Source organism: Corylus avellana, chromosome 5 (genome assembly GCF_965113065.1).
Source record: "Corylus avellana chromosome 5, dhCorAvel1.hap1.2, whole genome shotgun sequence".
Classification (NCBI taxonomy): Eukaryota; Viridiplantae; Streptophyta; class Magnoliopsida; order Fagales; family Betulaceae; genus Corylus; species Corylus avellana.
This window is the reverse complement of record NC_142494.1, coordinates 11,633,150-11,640,623: the sequence shown is the minus strand read 5'-3', so window position 1 is coordinate 11,640,623 and position 7,474 is coordinate 11,633,150.

Below are 7,474 nucleotides of genomic sequence, written 5' to 3'. Positions count from 1 at the left end.
TCATAAATACGAAGAATGGTAAAAATCCGAACGTGTTCTATTTTTTCCTAAACCCTATTAAAAGATTTGATGAATCCATCGGTTGTACAAATCACAACGAATATCCAACTTAAACCAAATCATCCAATGTATCCGTCTATTCAACGAATCACAATGGATATCCGATTTTAATTGAATCATTCGATGTATCCGTTCGATGAAACACATTGAATATCCAATTTTTTACAAAGTAAATGATCACAATCAATCACATGAATTTAATCACATAATTGAAATGAAAATAGAACATCAAACTTTATTTAAATATTGAAATTGTATAAAAAAATCACTTGAAAGTATGAATGTACATCAATGGCGAGGCTTCATCCTCAACCTTAGTTGAAGGATTTAGCCTCTCATGACTAAACACAACATAAGTAAATTAATTGAAAACATCTAAAAAATAAACATACAAAGAGATACGTCCCAAAAGACTCTAGGTCGAAATTAGGCTCTAAATGGCACCCGCAATGTAACGTTACAAGAGAAAATAATGCAATATATACTAAAAGCTAGGGCTTTGGCGCTGCCATGTCAGCGTGAGTGAGCTCGATCGCACACTATGTGCGCTCGAGCGTACTCGGGTCTTCAAGTCTTCTACGGTTGATGTGGACGTGCGCTCGATTGTGGTCTTCTTGTGCTCGAGCGCACTTCTAGAAATCTTTAACTTCTTTGCAATTTCCCCCTTCAAACCACAATTTTCTCTTAATAACCTGAAAAATACTACGACACCAAAACTAACCAAAAGTATTAGAAAATAACAAAACTAGGGGTTTAACAAATACAATTTAAGGGGCCCAAATATGCAATATTCGGCACTCATAAAATACCCCCAAACTTACATTTTGCTAGTCCCTCAGCAAAACAAAATGAAAAACATAGCAGAAAATGAAATATAAGTCCGCCATCGTGGGAGAAACGATTGCATTTAGCATATTCAACAAGCCTTTTAAACCCTTAGGCATCACTAGAGGACGAGTGAAATCTCGTGAGGGTTTAACAGCAATGATACCCACAAACATTTTTAGCACTATGTCATTGACAAACACAAATTTCCACACAAACACATGGCTCTCACATCATGAGCAAGTTTAACACAGTGAACACCACAATCAAGTCAACCACAAATCATTTAACTCAAAGATGGAATTTTGACACAACACTTGTTCCAAAAAGTGCAATGTGAGACTAACATACAATCATGAGACTTCAACTTTTCACAAAGTTGGGTGTACTTCCAAAGTCATAGGAATTCACTCAGATGAAAACAACCAAGGCTTAAATCAAGACATACATTTTTTTTTTGTAGGCTGTGCAATGCTCGGCTCCCTTAAACTTTCTAATTGACCTATGTAACGAGTATTGGGCCAGTGACTCCCAAACCAGATGGTTTTAGGGCACTAGATGTAGAAACATCCCTAAGGTAATATTACTTAAGTCAAAAAGGCTATGAAGCCAAACTAGCTATACAATTAACCAAATTGAATTTCTCATCTTTTTACGCAAACAAACAATGCCTAGTGAGGCATGAGTTCCGGTTACTCAATGAGAAGCTTCAAACTGATTTTTTTTTTTTTTAATGTTTTTTTATTCAAGCCAAGGTTTCATCACACTTCATCCAATAAATCTTAAGATACACCCTAATCAAGTTAAATCTCATACCTCACAGATTCTGTGCTAGTGTGCTTGTGATGATAAACTCAAACATGTGAAGTCTCTTTACTCCAACAATGAGTCAAAAGACTCAGATTCCTAATGATATGCTGTGTTCAAGATGCTAAACAAATCAATGACATGCAAACCACGGTATAGGTGTTACTCATGCTCAATCAACAACATAGCACAATTTTATTTTATTTTAATTCAGAAACAACAAGAAAAAAACAGAAAATCTCTACCCCACCCCCAAACTAAATTGACACACTGTCCCCAATGTGTCTAGAAATACAATATTGGAATGGGCAGCACAAGCTGGGTGTAACATATGAGAACGCTCCCCCAAACATGAATAGTAGACAATTGTCCTGAAAAACAAAACAAAACAAACAAGATCGAATGACAAGGAATAAAAGGATGAGGGTTGTCTCCCACAAGCACTAAGTTTTCAGTCTTTAGCCAAACTCTCCATAATAGACGACCATGACTCCGAATAACTAGGATCCTCCAATAGTGTTCTCTCAATTTCTGGACTCTCCAACTCCAAGAATGGTTTCAGCCTTTGTCCATTTACCTTAAATGTGTTACCATTCTTTGGATCCTCAATCTCAATGGCCCGATGAGAAAACTGGACCGAATGATAAATGGGCCTGACCATCAAGATTTGAGCTTGCCTAGAAAAAGATGCAAGCGTGAATTGTAAAGGACAACTTTCTGACCAAGCTCAAAAGATCGTCTCAAAATGCTCTTGTCATGAGCGTTCTTCATCTGTGTCTTGTATGACCTTGCACAATCATATGCATCATTACTCAGCTCCTCTATTTCATTGAGTTGGAGCTTCCTTTGTGAGCCAGCATTCGTAAGATTGAAGTTCAGTTGCTTGATGGTCCAGTATGCTCTATGCTCCAACTCCACAGGAAGGTGACATGCTTTGCTATACACAAGATGATATGAAGACATGCCAATTGAGGTCTTGAAAGCTGTATGGTAAGCCCACAGCACATCATTCAATCATAAAGACCAATTTTTTCTTGTAGGATTGACATTCTTCTCCAAAATTCTCTTAATCTCGCGATTTGAAATCTCCACTTGTCCACTCATTTGTGGATGATAAGGGGTGGCAACCTTATGCGTGATGAAATACTTCTTCATCAGCCGCACAAAAATCCTATTGCAAAAATGCATGCCCCCATCACTTATGATTGCTCGAGGCATACCAAAATGAGCAAAGATAGTGTCTTTTAAAAATTGGAGCACAACTCTGTGGTCATTGGTCTTGCATGCAACAACCTCCACCCATTTGGACACGTAGTCCACAACAACGAGGATATAGAGGAAACTAAGGGAGTTCGGGAAAGGTCCCATGAAATCAATGCCCCACACATCAAAAATCTCAATAATCAAAATGGGGTGGAGAGGCATCATATTTCTCCTAGAAATACTCCCAAGCTTCTAGCAATGCTCACATGCGGCACAATATGCATGAGAATCACAGAAAACAAGAGGCCAATAAAATTGACACTGCAAAATCTTTGCAGTGGTCTTCTTAGCAAGAAAGTTGTAACTCCCCGATATTTGAGCTCGCAAATATCGAAGTTGTGACACTGCAACTTTAGAAAATACAATCTTACAGCGGAGTATGTATATTTCTTTCTTTTTCTATGACCTAGTAATAACTTACACAACACCATTGAGCTGACTAAAATATCTCGAGATGATATAAAATAGAAACATGGTTTTCATTACAGCACATGTACACACTAGGTGTACCAAATATATGCCACAGACGGCACCTAAATTATTATTGTAATATTTATTAAGTTCACACACATCACTATACGTAATAAAAGCGATTAACATAAATGAGTCTTGCTCCATAGAGTAAGCATCAATCCTGTAGTAGATGGTCTATCAACCATCAAAATCAGTAAAAGGACCATCGTCCTCACTTTCTATTCCTGCATCAAGATCTATGTAAAGATGACGTTATCATATTTACATAGGCAAACAAGTGAGTAATCTATTTTCCTAGAGACAAAGACTAAAAAGACTAGTTTGAACAAGTAAGATTAAAGACTAAAATATATAATAATGAATGAGCTGTGAATGCAGTGTAATGACAGATTAGTTTGTGTTTTATGATAATCTTTCTTCAGACCTCTTGTCAAGGGCTCTCAGCCCGCTTACGTCCGTTATGTCCCCCACACTTTAGAGGTTTACCTGTTTGGTGCTAGCGACTACACCGCCCCAGCTTAGTTATATATTAGGCCTATTGGACGGTTATATACCCCCATCCACTGAGATAGCGACAGTTCCTCGTGGCAATCCACCCAGCTTCTTCTTAAGGTGGCTATCTTATCAGCCCATTTTATTAGACACATTATGCAGCGGTTGTATTGCAAAATTAATATTAATAAGACAATAAGAATTCCTATAACAATAAAACAAAGCTAGTACTCAGTAAGTATATCCATACTTACTCTCCTTAGTGTAGTATTCTGCTCCACTTCTGCAAATAATACATCCATACAAACAATACTTAGTTCATTCTCCAATAATATCATTGTTTAAAGACCCTCATCTTTTTATATTTATTTATTATCCGTCACTTCATCTTTACTTACTCATTTTATTATATTAATCTAAGATAGTCACTTATAACTAGCTTTATGCCTGAATTCATTTTTAGTGACGAGGCTAATGGCCAGTATCACTAAATACAAATTAGTATTATAAATGATATATATAAAGCATGACTCATATTTTGGAGATGAGACCAATGGTCCGTACCTACCAAAGTATGAATCAAAATTTAAATGACAATAAAAGAAATGACTGAATGTAAATACTGAATTCATATTTCGGGGATGAGACCAAATGATCATTACCGCCAAAAATATGAACTAAAATTTAAATGACAATAAAAGAAATGACTGAATGTAAATACTGAATTCATATTTCGAGGATGAGACCAAATGGTCCTTACCGCCAAAAATATGAGCTAAAATTTAAATGATAATAAAAGAAATGACTAAATGTAAATACTGTAAAGTAAATAATATATAGATAATATTATAAGTCCTTAATTGATTTTGTCCACTAACTCATTATTATTAATTCACTCGTATCTGTTACTTTATTTAACATTATACGCTTATTGGGTCTTTAAACAATTAAATGAGAACAAGTGATACAAGCAATAAATCATGATATTTATACAAGAAACACTTACCCAATAATCCTTAGAAGTAAAACTCCACCAAATCTTCTAGGTAGCTAGTTTAGAAAAACACGTGAACACTACAAGAAAGATCTAGGTTATATGGTATTTGACTAGAACTAAGAAATAAAATGAAAGGAGGAGCAAACAATTTTACTTGTTCTAAGATTGTAAAAACTCAAGTGAAAGTGAATTTAGCTAAGGCTCTATTTATAAGAGAATGAATGGTTAGGATTTATTTTTACACATTTGATCTAAGGGTTGAGATGTATTTAACCAAAAGAATGAACCTAGTCCATATTTCATGCTCTATACCAAATAGTATTTTCGTCCAAAATGAGGGCAGTGTATCCCGATCCATTTTTCAATGTCCAAACGTACTCCGATTGACATGAAATTTTGAGAGTAGATAGAGGACTCCGAGATAAACATTTTATTTTTTTTGTTTGACTTCATCCGAGTTCGTTTGGTCTATTTTTGGCCTGTACAAAGTTTCCGATTCAACTTAGGCTTTAACTATTTGCATTCCCACTTGGCCACTTGCCTTATTAAATCATTATAATCATGATATTTCCTATAACCCTCATTACTAGAAGACTTTAAGCTTTCAACAAAGGTGGCTAACCTTGGTATCTTTCTTTAGCAGTTTTAATCTCATTTAGACAGTATGAAAATTAAGACACTGCTTTTTAGGCTAAAAATTAAAAAGCTTCAAATTAATTTATGACTTCACTAAATGCCAATATAAATAATTTATTTACTAGATTGGGTTTAATTATGCCCATAAACATATTAGTGAAGCTAAATTTTAGAATTGAAGTGATATACAAAAGAGGTCAAAAATCAATGTAATATACCTTTTAACACTAAATAGTTATTTAATATCATTAATCCACATATCATTGCTCTAATTTATTCATTTAATCTATTTAATATTGTTTAAATGAGAGTTTTTAAATCTAGGTCGTTACATAAGTGGCCTCCACAAGCATGATCATGACAAAAGCAGATGACATTGGATTGGTCATGTCCAGGTATAAACCTCCTAATGATCTGATCGGGACAATTCTTGAATAGATAAGGATCGTCCCAGAAAAAGTACTTCACCATGGCCAAAAACTTGGACTTATCTTGCCGTCCCCAATGCAAAGGCATTTGGCCGGTGACAAGATAGTTTACTATATCAACAAACCACGATGCAGTAGTGTGAGCAATGTGCATCAATTGCTCATCAGGGAACGTCGCAGAGATGGGGGTGGCATCTTCAGTGAAATCCATAGTCAACCTAGATAGATGATCAGCCACCACATTTTCGGAACCCTTCTTGTCCTGAATTTCTATGTCAAACTCCTAAAGTAACAAAATCCGCCGGATAAGATGAGATTTAGCTTCTTTTTTGGATAAAAGATACTTCAATGCTGGTCCAAGTAGATGATGACTTTAGATCCTAACAAATAGGATTTGAACTTGTCCAGTGTCAAAACGATTGCCAACAACTCCTTCTCAGTGATAGAGTAATTGAGTTGTGCATCGTTCAAAGTCCAACTCACATAGTTGATGTTTGCCAAATATTGCATATTTGGATCCCTTAATTTACTTGTGTTAATCCTTTAGCTGTGTTATTATCTGATGTTATGGGTTAGTTTTGTGTTTTTAGTATTTTAGAAGTTGCTGAAGGAAAGCTGGGTTTTTATGTGAAAGTTACTTTTGGAAGGAATTTGCAAATATGTCAGCACGATCGAGCGCAGATCACTACTCTCGAGCGCATGTGCGCTCGAGCCAGCACCCGAAGATCGAGCGCAGTCGCGTCCTCTTGAAAGCTAAGTGCGCGCATACACATACGAGGCAAGCCCGAGTACACTCAAGCGTAGAAGGTGTGCGATCGAGCGCACTGTCTGATTTGGCAGCGAATTTAAGCCTATTTCAAATTGTAAACCCTAGTTTTAGGCTTATAAATAGAGAATTATCAGATTAGTTTAGGGAGGCTACAAATTTCAAGATTGTAGAGGAGAAAGAAGAGAGTTTAAGGTTTTCCTAGCTTTTGGATCTCAACTTTGTAATTCTTATTTGTAAGTACTCAATTTTACATTATGAATTCAATCAATCTTGTTTTGTCTTTCAATAACATGAGAGCTTAAACCTTCAACTAAGGTTGAAGATGAAGCCTCACTTATGATTAGCAACTTTGTTTCATGTATGTAATATTTCCCAATTTAATGGTTTAATTGCTCTATTGTTTTAATTCTAATCAGTTGGATTGAATAATTCTTGGATATCTTTTGTGATGATTTAAGATTATTCACTACAACAGATTTCTTGGTTTTCTTTGTTAAAAATTGGATTTCCCCTGTGATTTATTCTCTGGATACAATTGATGTTTTGATAAACATTGGATATTTTCTTGTAATTTATGGATACAGTTAATGATTTGATCAAATATTGGATTTCTTTTGTGATTTGGGTTATGAATGGATACATGGGATCTTTTGACTAATTTTTTGAAGCAATAGTAAAATAAACTAAAGATCTATATGTGAGAACTTTGGGGAATATTATAGA